The sequence below is a fragment of the Lolium perenne genome, chromosome 5 (assembly GCF_019359855.2).
Source record: "Lolium perenne isolate Kyuss_39 chromosome 5, Kyuss_2.0, whole genome shotgun sequence".
NCBI classification, from domain to species: domain Eukaryota; kingdom Viridiplantae; phylum Streptophyta; class Magnoliopsida; order Poales; family Poaceae; genus Lolium; species Lolium perenne.
This window is the reverse complement of record NC_067248.2, coordinates 30,635,642-30,653,127: the sequence shown is the minus strand read 5'-3', so window position 1 is coordinate 30,653,127 and position 17,486 is coordinate 30,635,642.

Genomic DNA, 17,486 nt, shown 5'->3' with positions numbered 1-17,486 from the left:
ACGGAGGTGCTGCCCGTTCGCGCCGTGATCAAGATCTTCTACGCGCTTTTGCAAGCGGCAAGTGAACGTCTACCGCAGCAACAAGAGCCTCATCTTGTAGGCTTTGGAACTCTTCAAGGGTGAGTCTCGATCATCCCCTCGTTGCTACCGTCTTCTAGATTGCATCTTGGCTTGGATTGCGTGTTCGCGGTAGGAATTTTTTTTTTCTATGCAACGAATCCCTACAGTGGTATCAGAGCCGTGTCTATGCATAGATGGTTGCACGAGTAGAACACAATGGTTTTGTGGGCGTTGATGCTCTTGTTATCTTTAGTTTGAGTACTTTGCATCTTTGTGGCATAGTGGGATGAAGCGGCTCGGACTAACTTTACATGACCGCGTTCATGAGACTTGTTCCTCGTTCGACATGCAACTTGTATTGCATAAGAGGCTTTGCGGGTGTCTGTCTCTCCTACTATAGTGAAGATTCAATTTACTCTTCTATTGACAACATTAGTATCAACGTTGTGGTTCATGTTCGTAGGTAGATTAGATCTCTCTCGAAAACCCTAAACCACGTAAAATATGCAAACCAAATTAGAGACGTCTAACTTGTTTTTGCAGGGGTTTGGTGATGTGATATGGCCATAATGTGATGATGAATATGTATGAGATGATCATTATTGTATTGTGGCAACCGGCAGGAGCCTTATGGTTGTCTTTAAATTTCATGTTGAGTAGTATTTCAAAGTAGTTGTAATAGTTGCTACATGGAGGACAATCATGAAGACGGCGCCATTGACCTTGACGCCTACGATGACGATGATGGAGATCATGCCCGAAGATGATGGAGATCATGTCCGTGCTTATTAGATGAAGATCAAAAGAGCAAAGAAAAAAGTGACATATCATATCACATATGAGCGCATGTGATGTTAATCCTTTTATGCATCTTATTTTGCTTAGATCGCGACGGTAGCATTATAAGATGATCCCTCACTAAAATCTCAAGATAATAAAGTGTTCATCCTTAGTAGCACCGTTGCCAAGACTTGTCGTTTCGAAGCATCTCGTGATGATCGGGTGTGATAGAATCAACAAGTGCATACAACGGGTGCAAGACAGTTTTGCACATGCGGATACTAAGGTGGCCTTGACGAGCCTAGCATGTACAGACATGGTCTCGGAACACGTGATACCGAAAGGTAGAGCATGAATCATATGGTTGATATGATGAACACTTTGAGTGTTCGCCATTGAAATCACACCTTGTCTCGTGATGATCGGACTTAGGTGCGGTGGATTTGGTTCGTGTGATCACTAAGACAATGCGAGGGATATTGTTTTGAGTGGGAGTTCACCTAGTTTTTTAATTATGTTGAATTAAAATTTGAACTCAATTTGTCATAAACTTAGTCTAAACTTTTGCAAATATATGTTGTAGAGATGGCGTCCCCAATCAATTTTAACCAGTTCCTAGAGAAAGAAAAACTTAAGAGCAACGGTAGCAACTTCACCGACTGGTTCCGTCATGTGAGGATCTTCCTCTCTGGCGGAAATCTGCAATATGTGCTTGATGCACCGCTAGGTGACCCTCCTGCAGAAACTGAAACCGATGAAGTAAAAGCTGTTTACGCGACTCGGAAAACTCAGTACTCTCAAGTTCAGTGTGCCATCCTGTGCAGTCTGGAATCCGATCTTCAAAAATGTTTTGAGCACCACGATCCTCATGAGTTGATGAATGAGCTGAAAGCTATATTTGAGACTCATGCGGCCGTGGAATGCTATGAAGCATCGAAACATTTCTTCAGCTGTATGATGGAAGAAGGCAGCTCCGTTAGTGAGCACATGCTCGCCATGACCGGGCATGCGAAGAAACTCAGTGACTTGGGAATAGTGATTCCTAACAGACTGGGGATTAATCGTGTCCTTCAATCACTGCCACCAAGTTACAAGAACTTTGTGATGAACTACAATATGCAGAACATGAACAAGGAGTTACCTGAACTCTTTGGCATGCTAAAAGATGATGAGATTGAGATCAAGAAAGAGCACCAAGTGTTGATGGTCAACAAGACCACCAGTTTCAAGAAACAGGGCAAGTCTAAAGGGAAATTCAAGAAGGGTGGCAAGAAAGCTGCCACGCCTCCTATGAAACCTAAGAACGGCCCTAAGCACGATCTTTGAGTGCTATTCTGCAAGGAGAAGGGACTGGAAGCGTAATTGCTCCAAGTATCTGGCTGATCTGAAGAAGCGGCCTTGTCAAGAAGAAGAAAGAAGGTATATCGATATACATGTTATAGATGTTTATCTCACTGGTTCTCGTTCTAGTACACGGGTATTTGATACTGGTTCGGTTGCTCATATTTGTAACTCGAAACAGGAACTAAAGAATAAACGAAGACTACTGAAAGATGAAGTGACGATGCGCGTTGGAAACGGATCCAAAGTCGATGTGATCGCTGTCGGCACACTTCCTCTACATCTACCTTCGGGATTAGTTTTAAGCCTAAATAATTTTTATTTTGTACCCGCGTTGAGCATGAACATTATATCTGGATCTTGTTTAATGCAAGACGGTTATTCATTCAAGTCTGAGAATAATGGTTGTTCTATTTTTATGAATAATATCTTTTATGGTCGAGCACCTGAAAAGAATGGCTTATTTCTGTTAGATCTCGATAGTAGTTGTCGTCGTGGTGAACGAGCAGATGCCATAGGATGGCTTAGATTGGGGCCGAATGGACGCAAGAGGATTCGGGGGAGGGTTTGCGATTAGATGGGAAGAACTTCCGGATGCTTTCCTCAAGAACACAGCCAGAGACCGGTATACAAGAAGAGAGACAAGAGGAAGAACTCTTTACTAGATCGCTAGCTTCATTGATCACAGCATGGTTACAAGTTCTGTCTACCTCTATTTCATCGTGCCCGCAAGGAGGGCTGCCCCCTCTCCTTATATAGGGGAGAGGGTGGCTTACAGAGCAAGAAACCCTAATGGCATCTTTGACTGGACAAACTACTTTCTGAGTTCTTGTACAAAGCTACTTTAATCATAGATGACACCGGGGCCTTCTTTTATCATAGAAGTTGACGTCCTCCGGCTTCTTTCTCCGTCACCTCTCTCTTTGGCGCCAGGGCTCTGAATAAAGTTACTTTGCTTAGCTCATCCTTGTCTTCTTGCTCTGAAGAGAATCTTTGACCGATCCTGTAAACGAGGCTCTCCTTTCAGGTATCTCCTATACGGGATTCGGCATACCCCTGCGGGGATACCGGCTTAGCTTTGCTTTCCGGATTCCTACTAGGCTTCGGTAAGATCATTAAACCGGTATCTGATGGCTCAAACCATCCGGTTTGGCATGCCTTTGGCATCACAGGGGTTATCCCCAACATTAGTCCCCGAAGCTGGTATAGCCTGGAGGATTCTATCCTACAGACCATGCCAGGTTTTCATCTTTTTAAGATACCGGTTTAATCACTCATGTCTTGAGCTTAGTTCCGGCACCTTTACCCTTGTTCTTTCTTCTCTTTGCAAGGCTCGTTCCGGCATCTCTCTTTTCCGGTATCATGTGTCTTTACTCCTTCCTCGGCGAAGTCGAGAATATTTCGGGCCCCGCGCCTGTCAGAGACATGCGCACTGTAACTGACGCGCCAGTGTCCGTTGTCACATCGCTTCGACTCCCGCGTGCCCATTTAATGCACTGCTGCGGATCCCACTACCTCTTCGGGATCCCGTGTGCGCCTCCGTGTGGCGTCCATTTTCTCGCGTGTATCCCTTCGCCACGTGGCGGCCCAAGGTGCGAACCGTCGCGGGCCGCGAGGCGAACCGCCGCGGCCCAGCGGTTCCCTGCCCACTTTCTCTCTCCTTTATAAACACAACCGCCCCTTCTTCTTCATCTTCTTCGCATTCTCCTCCTTCGCGCACAGAGCTCCACGCCTTTGCGCCACCGTCGCTCTCCGTCCGCCGTCGCTCGTTCAAGCTCCGGCGCCCGGCGAACTCACGCCGTGCTTCCGCCGGACTTCGCTGTGCGGAGATCTTCGGCAGCAACTTCATCGCGCCCGCCGCATTTGCCCTTCTTCGCGAGCTTCTCCGCCTCGCCGTTGACGGTGCTCGCCGGCGACCGCAGGTCTGCTCCGCCGCCAGCAAACACTTCCCTCAGCGACTGCGCCGCTTAAGGTTGGTACCAATCTCGCTTCACTCGCCCCAACTTGCTTTTCAGATCTTGGGTCTTTGGTGTTCTTATTTCCTCTTTTTCTTTGGTTTTCTTCTTACTCGTAGATCTTCACGCGGGGTTCAAGTCTGGGATTCCTGTTTTTTCGCCTACCCTTGCGATGTCCGACGAGGAATCTTCCTCCGCATCTTCTTCTTCCCTTTCTCTCAAGCGCCGTAGACCCTCTCCCGGTGAATCCACGGCTTCAGATCCGATGGAGACCGATTCCGGCAATCAGCAGGAATCCGGTAGCCTCCAAGAGTCCGGCGGCCACTTAGAATCCGATAGCTTTAGCCAAGCTTCCGGTAGCCAAGAAGCCGATGGCTACGGCCAAGCCTCTAGCAGCTCCGGCCAATCTTCCGGTGAGGAGCCTTCCCCAATCACCCGCGGAGCCTGGATGGGCTCCAACGTTCTTGAGTTTGAGATCGATTGGTTGTACCGGTCTCGGAGGATTCCGGAAGGAGTTACTGCCGGATTCGATGACGAGATCGAACCGGATCCGAAGACGATGAGCATGTTGTTTTTCTTGCTCACTTTGAGCGTGGCTTCGGCCTTCACCTCCTCTTTTTTCAGGAATTTCTAGATTTTTACGAACTTCAACCTCACCACCTTCCTGGCAACGCCATTTTCTATCTTTCTTGCTATGCCACCTTCATGGAGGCTTACATCGGCATTCGTCCCACTCGTGAGACGTTTGCCCGCTTCTTCAACTTGCGGATCAACTCCGTCCAGGGCAGAAATCCCTAAGCCCAAGCCGCCCGTGGAGTGCGGCTCTTGCATCGTCGGCTCCCGCCAAGGAGCACCTTTCTTAAGTTTTCCGGCCTCGAGTCTTGCCGCGCCTGGCAAGGAACTTTCTTCTATGTGAAGAACAGCGGCCGCGCCAATCTTATCAATCTTCCTCCATATCGAGCGGGGCCCCCCAGCAGAACCAATTGGAGCTACAACCCGAGGACGGAACACGCCGAAACCAACCGGGTAGTGCGCTTCTTGGCCTCTTTGAAGAAGGAGACCAACATCTGTTCTGATGATGTCATCCGGACTTTCATATCGCGCCGGGTGCTTCCTACGAGCGCCGCGCACATAGGATGAGCGAGATGTATGGCCCAGGCGATCCTACCAAGATCACGGGCCGTCCTCTCGGCAAGAAGGACGTTGTTCGCAAGGCTAAGCAGATTTGTCAAACTGCTATGCCTTTTGCGTGGGAATGGGGCCTCCTTCCCCTCAGTTCTTCTAACCCTCCGACTCAAGAAGTAAGAGATTGCGCAATTTGGGGTTGTCTTTGCCGGTAACTTTCTGCTTTTGTTAACCTTCTCTTTTACCTTGTTTCGGGCCGGGGACCGCTTCCCTCTCATCCGAGCGGAGCGGCGAGGAACTCTCCGGAAACGCGCCCTTGACTCCTTCGACCCGGATCCCTACATCTTTTGGAAGGATCTGAAGATGGGAAGACTCCGGCTGCGCGCCTTGGCCGGGACCCGTCGGAGCCAACCGGAAGCCACGACGACACCGACCGTGCTCGAGGTACTTTCCTTTCCGGTTCCTGTATTTTGCCGCTATCGCTTTCTTGCGAATTGCCTCTTAGCCATATCCAACTCACGGATCCACGAGCGCGTGCCGCCCTGCGCGCGCGAGGCCGGCTCTGAGTTTGTGGACAAACTCATGGCCGGGCCAAAAGAATAAGCAGCCGGCATCTGCCGGCTCCAGCCATGCTCCTCCCTCCAAGCGCTTCCGGACGGAGCCCGTGGGAGAAAGAAGTGGGCGTGCGCCGCTACGGACGCAAGGCGATGCCAAGCGCTTCCGGGTAATTTTTATTTTCCGGCTTGCCTCTTTTTTGCTAAGTTCTTTTTCCGGTTGCTTTTTCTCAACCATTTGTCTTTTCTTTTTCTCAGCCCCGCTCTCAAGCTTGGCCCAAGGCCATCGGGCTCTGAGGGATCCGCGAGGACCTCAACCCCTCCTCCTCGCTCAAGCCGGCACCATGCGGTGCCGGCAACACCTCTGCCTCCCTTTCGGGGCACAACAAGTCGGGCGTGCGGCCCCTTCATCGTCAGATCACCGCACGGAGGAGGATCTTTCCTTCCTCCCAGAACGCCAGGACACCGGCGCCAGCAACATCGGCGCCGGAGAAGAAGAAGCTGCCGGGCGGGCGGAGCCTCCTGCTCCTCCCGTCCCTGAAAAGACAACTTCCGCGCCGGAATCTTCCGCGCCGGAAGGCTCCAACACGGGTGACGCTCCTAGCGCTCCCCCTTCTCCACGCACCATCCTCATGCCTCCGCCCGAGGCTCCTCGCGCCCAGCCCTCCAGGGCCGCTCCTAACGCGCCGCCGGCCAAGACCTCCGGGGCCGCCTCTACCGCGCCGCCGCCCAAGCCTTCCAAGCTTATCAAAGGGAAGGCGACGGCCTCCAGCGCCCCTTCGGGCGACCAGCAGCCCTTGGTGCTGCACGTCTCCAAGGCCGCCAAAGGTGCCACCATGAAGGCCACCGGCCTCCTTGGCCGCATCACGGAGTTCCAGCGCCAAGGCCGGGACCTGGGGCACCTTCTGCCCTATGCTCAAAAGTGGAACGCCGCGGACATCACTCCGGCGACCCGCGGAATGGGCAAGGATCGGCTGCCGGCACCTGATCTGTCGGGGATCGGTGTTACGAGGAGCACTTTATGCGGCTTCGCAGCGCCGTAAAAGAGCTCGACAGCGCGTGGTACGATTCCACGAACAATCTGACGGTACGTTCTACTAACTTTCAATCTTTACCGGTTTCTTCGTTTCCGGCTCTGTTTTATCTTTTCTTTAGTTTCATGCCGGTTTCTCTCTTGTCTATCTTCCCAGTCCCCGAGTTTTGTGGTGAGAGCGCAGCTCTTAGCGCAAAACTTAACTTAAGAACTTAGCGTGAAACCGGCACTGCCAGTCCCCGAGTTTCGGGTTAAACATCTTCTTCTTAACACACAATTTACCTTAGAAACGCGCAAAACCGGCACTTTGCCCGATCCAGTTTCGGGTTAAGAACTTTGTTCTTAGGGCAAAACTTAACTCATTTCTTCTTTTTCTTGAACAGCTCACGGCTGACGCTCGGAAGGCCCTCTTCGAGGAGCTTTTATGGGAGCACCGGGAGCTCGCTGAGGCACATGACAAGTGCCAAGGTAAGTTTTTTGTTCCACCGGCATCTTTGCTACCGGAAACCTTTTTTCCTTGTGAGATTTACAATTTCTGTTCAACAGTGATCCCGGAAGCTTCCATCGATGCTCTCAAGGAGCAGCTCGCCGCCCAACGTACGATTCTCTCCTTTCTCCTTTGAACCTGGTTTCTTTTCATTTTTACTAGTATAACCTTGTTAACACTCTTTTTTCCGGTTACAGGGGAGAAGGACCAGCTCAGCCGGCAGCACCAGGAGGAGCTGAACGCCCTCAAGACCAGCTACCAGGAGCTCAAGTCTCAGCTCATTCAGGCGGGGCTTGACCACGCCAAGGCCCTCAAAGCCGCTGAAGTGAGCAGCGGCCAAGTTGGACGAGGCTGCGGAGGATACCTGCAATGCCACTTTGTGGTATTGCGGGCGAGCTGGAGGAGATGGCCAAGGCCCGGAAGGGTGCCGAGGAGAAGGCCGCGCGGCTGGAGGAGGAGCATAAGGAATGCGATCAATTGATCCTGCAAACCGACACACTCGCCCACCGTAAGTTCTTTTCTTTTACACTTTAACTACTGCATATGAGCCTTTTTTCCTTCGACCCCATTTTCTTTCCGTTATCTTTCCTTCCGGTCTCTTTTCTTCCGGATTCTTTTCTCTCCGGTCTCTTTTTCTTCCGGATTCTTTTCCTTAACCTTTTTCTTTCTTCGCACAGGCCTCTTTCTGGACTCGCAGAGGTACGCTGTCAAGAAGGTCGACGCGCGCCGCAAGGACCAAGGCCGAGCGGATCTTACCGTGCCATGGACGCCCAAGGACCATCTGGTCGCGCTTAACGCGCGGGTGTCCCATATGCGCGCCATAGACCGCAATCTGTCGGACATCCCTGATGTAGCTACCCAGCTCTACAGGACTTTATGGCACGGCGAGGAGGTGCCGGACACCTTCTCCCTCATCGGCGACCGTCTCAAGGGCGCCGGCGGGAGGATCCGCGAGTGGCGGTGCTCTGCTGCTGCCCGTCTTTGGAGCGGACTCCGCCCTCCCGCGTCGCTGCTCCTGGTACCCGGAGCTCGATCTGGACGCCCTTACCGGCGTGCGTGAAGACGCAGAAACGGATCTGGACCCGGTCCTCACCGCTAAGCGGCAGGATCGCGCATACCACATCGCGGAGTATGCCGATATGCGCACCTTCATCCCTCCCCCTCCTGACGTCAAGGACTATCTCGACGAGGAGGAGGATGAAGCCGAAAAAGAGCTCCTGGACGACGCTGATGCCGGCGATGCTCCTCCAGAAGCCCCTGCTGCGTGATGATTCTCTGTGATATGTTTGCCTGCTGTGTCTGTTGGTCCTGCTTGCCTTAAGACAATATCTGTTAAATTCTGCCCCGGTATGCCGGGGCTTATGATGTAAAACTTAAGTTTGCTTGTGGTTGTGGTACAACATTTCCTACCGGTAAGTTATACCGGTAGCTAAGTATTTATGAGTTTGCCTTAGCATATTTTGCTTTTGGTTCTGCCTTTATCCTGCACTGCAAATATTTCCCAATTGTTTCCGCATCCAATTTGATGCATACTTGGTTCTTTTGCCTTGGCTCTGCCTGCCTTCTCTGGGCGTTCTTTGGCGTATGAGCACAAGGTTCTTTCACCAAACAAGCATCTTCTTGAACTTAGAAATAACTTTGAAATTTTGCAAAAAACCGGTTTAACCGGGGTTAGTTATATTTTCCGGATTGTTCTTTCCTGCTCTCCCTTTTCGCAGTTCATGTGCTTATCTCCTACCGGTTTATCTTGCTTGCCATGAAGCCGGTTTGCGGACAGCAGCAGAGTCGAAGACTCCGGTAGGATTTAGCACACTACTAAACCGGAAAGAAAAAACATTCAATAAGCAACCGGTAAACTGAAAAAATAAACAAGTTACATGCAACTTAAGTTGGGGTAGTCCCCAAGATTCATTCAAGGTTCCGGCATCTTTTATTCATAGCATATAAGGTACAAAAAGGAACTTCTTACACCACCACTTCAAGAGTAGAAAGGACGCAATGAGCTACGTTCCACGGACGTTTGCTCTCCTCTCGGACACTGTCCGCCTTTCCTTTCTTCCACTCCTGCGCATCGATTAAGTAGTATGCATCATTGTGAAGCACCTTGCTTACAATGAAGGGACCTTCCCATGGTGGCAAAAGCTTATGCCGGCCTTCGGTCTGCTGCACGGGCGAAGTACAAGATCTCCTTCCCGGAAAACTCTCGGGTTAACCTTCCGGTTATGATAGCGTCTTAGGTTTCTTTGGTAAATGGCTGTTCTTGCCAAAGCCAGCTCTCTTGCTTCTTCCGGCAAGTCGACATCATTTTCTCTGGCCTCTTTGACCTCTTGCTCGGTATAGAGCTGTACCCTTGGTGAATCATGAATGATGTCGGTTGGTATCACCGCTTCGCTCCATAAACCATGAAGAAGGGAGTGTATCCGGTAGACCGGTTTGGGGTTGTTCTTATACTCCACAAGATGCGACGGTAGCTCATCGAGCCAACATCCCGGTGACTTTTCCACCGCATCAATGAGTCTAGGCTTGATAGGAAAGCACCAAGGCATTCATTCTTTCCACCTGGCCATTGCCCTGAGGGTGTGCCACTGAGCACAAATCCAACCGGATGTTGTTGTCTTCACAGAACCTTTTGAACTCACCTTGAGCAAAGTTGGTTCCATTATCAGTGATGATGCTATGCGGGTACCCATACCGCAAAATGACATCTTTTAGGAATTTCACCGCTGTATGCCCATCACACTTTGCGATAGGTTTTACCTCTAGCCATTTGGTGAACTTATCCACCATGACCAAGATGTGAGTCATGCTGCTTCTTGCGGTTTTGAATGGGCCAACCATGTCAAGGCACCAAACGGCGAATGGCCATGTTAGCGGTATTGTCTTTAAACCAGGATCTTTGGGGTATGATTTTGTTTGGCGTACCTGCAGCAGCCGTTGCATTTTCTTACCAAATCCTCAGCATTTTCCAAAGCAGTGGGCCAATAAAACCCATGCCGGAATACTTTTGCTACTAGCGCCCTTGATGAAGCATGATGCCCACATTCTCCTTGGTGAATTTCCTCAAGCATTTCTTTCCCTTCCTCCGGTTCCACACATCTTTGAAGGACACCGGTAACGCTTCTCTTGTACACCTCACCGTTGATGAATGTGTAAGCTTTGGACCTTCTTTGTATCCTCCTTGATTCATTTTCGTCAGCCGGCAAGGTGCCGCTGATCAGGAATTCCTTAATAGGTTTAACCCATGACGGTATCTCTCGAACCAAAAACACCGGTGCATCTATCTCCATGCTATCCACCAGCATCATTTCTTCCGGTATGGGTGCAGCGAGTCCCGAGCTTACCGGAGCGGTCCCGGTTCCCTTCATCGATATCCATGGGTACTACGTGTGACTCCGGTACAAAAATTGATTACGATTCCGGGCTCGGTTTGATCGATGGCACTCTTAAGTGAGCCAAAGCTATTCGGGAGGAATTTCTTGCCTAGATGAGCCCAGCTTGGACAAAGCATCCAGCGGCTTCATTTTCTGCTCGCGGCACATGGTGAAACTCACACCCTTGAAGAATCCGGCAATCTTTTGCACGTGAAACCGGTACAAGGCCATTTTGGCATCTTTTGCATCCCAATCTCCGGAACACTGCTGTAGCACAAGGTCTGAATATAGATAGCAAATGATCCGGTGTGCACCGATTTCTTTTGCGACCTTAAGCCCATGGATCAAAGCTTCATATTCAGCGACATTGTTCGATGCCACGAAATGTACTTGCAAAAGCGTCTGGGAGGTGGTCTCCTTTTGGTGAAGTAAGCACCACACCGGCACCTAGACCCTCCTTGAGCTTGGATCCATCAAAGTGCATTTTCCAGTACTCTATCCTCTGATCTGGCGGTTTATATTGCATCTCCGCCCAATCAACAAGGAAATCAGCCAAAGCCTGTGATTTTATGGCATATCTTCTTTCATACACCGGCACGTACGGTGATATCTGGATTGCCCATTTTGCAATCCGGCCGCTGGCATCTTTGTTGCACATGATGTCGGAAATTGGTGCTTCGCTCACCACCTTCATGGGGTGCTCCTCAAAGTAGTGCTTGAGTTTGGTGGCGGCCATGTACACGCCATAAGTCATTTTTTGGAAGTGAGGGTAGTTTTGTTTTGAGAGGGAGAGCACCTCGCTCAGGTAGTATACCGGCCTCTGGACGGTTTTTCCTTCCTCTTCTCTTTCAACTACAACCACTACACTCACAACCCGGTTTGTTGCTGCTATGTATAACAGCATAGGCTCCCTTTCTAGAGGTGAAGCCAGTATGGGTGCTGTGGCTAGCATTGTTTTTAGCTCCTTAAACGCTGCGTCTGCCTGAGGGGTCCAGACGAACGTGTCAGATTTTTTCATCAGAGCATAAAGTGGTAGCTGTTGCTGCTGCCGCGGCATGTCTTGTGGTGGCTGTGCATCTTTTACCGTCCCCTTTTGCATCAAGTACTTGGTCCAGGTACAATCCTTCGTCAGATGGTTTGACGGGTGTGCCGGATTCGGTGTGTGCCATCGGCAAGGTTGATCCATGGCAGCTTCCATGGTGTATTTTGCGGGTTCTTGCGGTTTCTTTTCTGGACCCAGGGTTTCTTTTCCACCCATTGTTTCTTAGGACCCGCCCATGGCTGCGATCCGGTTTTTTGACTCTGACTGCCGCTGGCCTCAGAGTTTTCCTGCACAGCAGCAACTTGCTGTCGACCGTACCTTCGATCTGGAAAATCTTCCCTTCTTTTGTTGTTCCGGTTATCCCGGTGTTGTTCGTGGCGTAGCTGTTCCGGCTCCGGTTGCACTGCCGGCTGCGTTGGGTCTCCCAACGCATAGCTATCCGCCACACGTATCATCTCTGCCAGCGTTGTTGGCATATTGCGCTGCAACTTTTGCCACAACGGTGAACCTCTTCTGCATCCACTGCTAAACCAAGCAATGGCTTGTGCCTCGATTACCCCTTCACAGGAGTTCCTTGTGGTGTTCCACCGGGCCAGATAATCCCGGTCTGTTTCATTCGGGCGCTGCACGCACAGAGCAAGTTGCTGCGGCCTGTTTGGCCTCTGATAGGTGCTGCTGAAATTGCTCACAAAAGCCTCCTCAAAATCCAGCCAACCATTTATGCTTCCTGCTGGCAAGTTGTTTAGCCAAATTCTTGCCGGTCCAACCAAAAACGATGGTATGATCCTCACGGCCCAACGCCGGTTTCCTCCTCCTGCTACGGTTCCTCCACCGCCTGCAACGTACACTGCGGTCACGTAATCCGCGAGCCAGTCTTCCGGCTTCGTGGTGCCATCGTATGTCTTTGTGTCACGGGGCAACATAAAGTTGCGAACTGGTGGTTTTTCTTTCATGATCCTTGGGCCAAAGCACTTTGGACCTGGAGGACCTTCCTCCTCGATCATTTCTGACAAGTACACTCTATCCAGACGGTGCCTCGCATCCCGTTCCGGTAAGTATCTCTCTCCCAGGCGTTCTCCCAATGGGTTCCGGTACGCTGCCGGTCTTGCAGAATCGGCTTCATCATAACATTCCGGCACCGCGGCCCTTGCCTGCCGGTACCTTGGGGGATCTATTTCCTCCTCATCGTACGCTGCCCTTGCAGCTCGATAGTTTTGCCCGGTCTCATATCTACCGGCATGATTGTTTCCGGCATAGCCTCTGGCGTAGCCTCGCTCTGCCCCTTGGCTTTTTCTACCGGCATCATGTTGCCCGGCTTGTTGCTTTCCGGCAAGAACCGGATCGTACACAGTCATCTGCTGCGCATTCACCTCTTTTTCTCTCCTTCTATCCGGATGGGGGGACGATGCCTGCCCATGGGACTTGCTACCGGCATTCTTTGTCGAACGCGCGGATTTTGAGGCCGCGGCCTTGTTCAGCTTAGCCAGCTGCTCAGCATTTTGCTGCTCAATAGTTTCAGCAGCTCACTAACACGCTCTTGCTGTTTTGCCAAAGCCTCTCCGGAAAGCGACTCGCACAGCTCTACGGCAGCTTTAGCAGCTTTTATAGTTTTATCCGGGCTGCTATACTTAGGCTTTTCCACGATGCTAACAGATGCAGAGGCACTTTTGCCGGTAAGAATCTCTTTGCGCAAATCTTGATCTAGGTTGCGAGCTTTTAGCCGGTTCTCCGGCATCCTAGCAGCATGCGCGCTAACAGAAGCAAAGCCATGGGCAGCGTTATACTCACGTACGGTTAGGTTCAGCTCGCGCTGCGCCCTGACGATGTCCTTGCCGCTCTCCAGCATCTTCTGGCGCTGCGCCTCCAGCTCCACGAGCCGCTGCCGGGTCGATGTTCTGCGCGATGGGGTGGCGAGGGCGTTCATCGCCGCTTTGGAGCGGTGTCTCGGTGGCGCGGATGATGCTCCCGCTGCGCTGCGCCGCGCTCCGGCGGTGGCTTAGCCGCACGGGTCGAAACCGCGCGACCGGCACCTTCGGCCGCAACCTCCTTTCCTGCACCAGCCACACCGGTCATCATTACCTCGACGCTGCCGGCGGCGCGGCCAGCCTGAGCCATCTTGGCGGGTCCGGTGCCACCAGCACCGGCGAGGCGCGGCGCACGGGGACGGTGCCGAAGTAGACGCGGTGGCTGCCGAACTCGATGATGCGGCCGTTCTTGGGGAAGACGCCGCCGTTGGCGAAGCAGCCCGCGTTGTCGTTGATGAAGTCCATGGCGTAGATGCGCTGCACCAACGCGGACACCGTACGCTCGCCGGAGATCTCGAGGACGCCCGCCCGAATGTGAACTCCATCAAGCGCCACTTGCTGCCCCACGGTGGGCGCCAACTGTCGTCGTGGTGAACGAGCAGATGCCATAGGATGGCTTAGATTGGGGCCGAATGGACGCAAGAGGATTCGGGGGAGGGTTTGCGATTAGATGGGAAGAACTTCCGGATGCTTTCCTCAAGAACACAGCCAGAGACCGGTATACAAGAAGAGAGACAAGAGGAAGAACTCTTTACTAGATCGCTAGCTTCATTGATCACAGCATGGTTACAAGTTCTGTCTACCTCTATTTCATCGTGCCCGCAAGGAGGGCTGCCCCCTCTCCTTATATAGGGGAGAGGGTGGCTTACAGAGCAAGAAACCCTAATGGCATCTTTGACTGGACAAACTACTTTACGATTCTTGTACAAAGCTACTTTAATCATAGATGACACCGGGGCCTTCTTTTATCATAGAAGCTGACGTCCTCCGGCTTCTTTCTCCGTCACCTCTCTCTTTGGCGCCAGGGCTCTGAATAAAGTTACTTTGCTTAGCTCATCCTTGTCTTCTTGCTCTGAAGAGAATCTTTGACCAGTCCTGCCGACAGGCTCTCCTTTCCGGTATCTCCTATACCGGGATCCGGCATACCCCTCTGGGGATACCGGCTTAGCTTTGCTTTCCCGGATTCCTACTAGGCTTCCGGTAAGATCATTAAACCGGTATCCTGATGGCTCAAACCATCCGGTTTGGCATGCCTTTGGCATACCGGGGGTTATCCCCCCAACAGTAGTGATACGCATATACATAACATTGATGCTAAGCGAATTAAATTGAATGATAATTCTACTTATATGTGGCACTGTCGTCTTGGTCATATTGGAGTGAAACGCATGAAGAAACTCCATACCGATGGACTACTTGAATCACTTGACTTTGAGTCACTTGATAGATGTGAAGCATGTCTAATGGGAAAAATGACTAAGACTCCATTTTCTGGTATGATGGAGCGAGCTACTGACTTATTGGAAATCATACATACCGATGTGTGCGGACCAATGAGCGTAGCATCGCGCGGTGGTTATCGTTATGTTCTAACCTTCACAGATGATCTGAGTAGATATGGGTATATCTATTTCATGAAACATAAATCCGAAACTTTCGAGAAGTTTAAGTAATTCCAAAGTGAAGTAGAAAATCAACGTAACAAGAAAATTAAATTTCTACGATCTGATCGTGGAGGTGAATATCTGAGTTATGAGTTTGGCATGCATTTAAAGAAATGCGGAATACTTTCACAATTGACACCACCGGGAACACCACAACGAAACGGTGTGTCCGAACGTCGTAATCGAACTCTCTTAGATATGGTTCGTTCTATGATGTCTCTTACTGATTTGCCGTTATCGTTTTGGAGTTATGCATTAGAGACAACCGCATTCACTTTAAATAGAGCACCATCAAAATCCGTAGAAACGACACCGTATGAATTATTGTTTAATAAGAAACCTAAGCTGTCGTTCCTTAAAGTTTGGGGTTGCGAAGCCTATGTAAAGAAGTTACAACCGGACAAGCTAGAACCCAAAGCGGAGAAATGCGTCTTCATAGGATACCCTAAGGAAACTATAGGGTACACTTTCTATCACAGATCCGAAGGCAATATCTTTGTTGCTAAGAATGGAACCTTTGTTGAGAAAGAATTTCTCACTAAAGAAGTGACTGGAAGAAAAGTAGAACTCGATGAGATTGATGAATCTATACTCGTTGATCAGAGTAGCGCAGTACCGGAAGTTGTACCTGTACCGCCTACACCGGCAACAGAGGAAGCTAATGATAATAATCATGAAACTTCGAACGAGGAAACTACCGAACCTCGAAGATCGACAAGGGAACGTGCCACTCCTGATTGGTATGATCCTTGTCTAAATGTCATGATTGTGGATAACAATGATGAGGACCCTGCAACGTATGAAGAAGCGATGATGAGCCCAGATTCCAACAAATGGCAAGAAGCCATGAAATCCGAAATGGGATCCATGTATGATAACAAAGTATGGACTTTGGTAGACTTACCTGATAGCCGCAAGGCTGTCGAGAATAAATGGATCTTCAAGAGAAAAAGCAGATGCTTGATGGTAATATTCTTTGTCTATAAAGCTCGACTTGTCGCAAAGGGTTTCCGACAAATTCAAGGAGTTGACTACGATGAGACTTTCTCACCTGTAGCGAAGCTAAAATATGTGAGGATTTTGTTAGCAATAGCTGCATTTTTCGATTATGAGATTTGGCACATGGATGTCAAAACGGCGTTCCTTAATGGAGACATTGAGGAAGAGTTGTATATGGTACAACCCAAAGGTTTTGTCGATCCTAAAAATGCTGACAAAGTATGCAAACTTCAGCGTTCAATCTATGGACTGAAGCAAGCATCAAGAAGTTGGAACCGATGTTTTGATAAGGTGATCAAAGACTTCGGGTTTATACAGTGTCATGGAGAGGCCTGTATTTACAAGAAAGTGAGTGGGAGCTCTGTAGCATTCCTGATATTATATGTAGATGACATATTATTGATCGGGAATGATATAGAACTATTAGCTTGATGTAAAAGGTTATTTGAATAATAGTTTTTCAATGAAAGACCTTGGTGAAGCATCGTATATATTAGGCATCAAGATTTATAGAGATAGATCAAGACGCCTAATAGGGCTATCACAGAGTACATACCTGGACAAGATTCTAAAGAAGTTTAGAATGGATGAAAGTAAGAAAGGGTTCTTATCTATGTTACCAGGCAAGGTCTTGAGTAAGACTCAAGGACCGGCTACGGCAGAAGAAAGAGAAAGGATGAGTAATATCCCCTATGCCTCGGCAGTAGGATCTATCATGTATGCCATGCTATGTACTAGACCGGATATATCACATGTTGTTAGTTTGACTAGCGAGATATCAAAGTGATCCGGGAATGGAACAACGGATGCGGTCAAGAATATCTGAAGTACTTGAAAAGAACTAAGGATATGTTTCTTTGTTATGGAGGTGACCAAGAGCTCGTTGTAAGCGGTTACACCGATGCAAGTTGGAACACCGATCCACGATGACTCTAAGTCACGGTCACAGGTACGTGTTTATATTGAATGGTCTTTGCGATAAGCTGAGCAAGCTCGAAGCAGTGCACGGTGGCGAAGTCTTCAACAGAATCAGAGTACATAGTGGCTTCAGAGGCTTCATCAGAAGCGGTATGGATGAAGAGGTTCATTGTAGAGCTCGGTGTGGTTCCTAGTGCATTGGACCCACTAATCATATACTGTGATAACATGGGTGCCATCACCAATGCACAAGAACCAAGGTCACACAAGAGGCTGAAGCATATCAAGCTGCGTTACCACTCGATTCGCGAGTACATCGAAGATGGAGAAGTAAAGATTTGCAAAGTACACA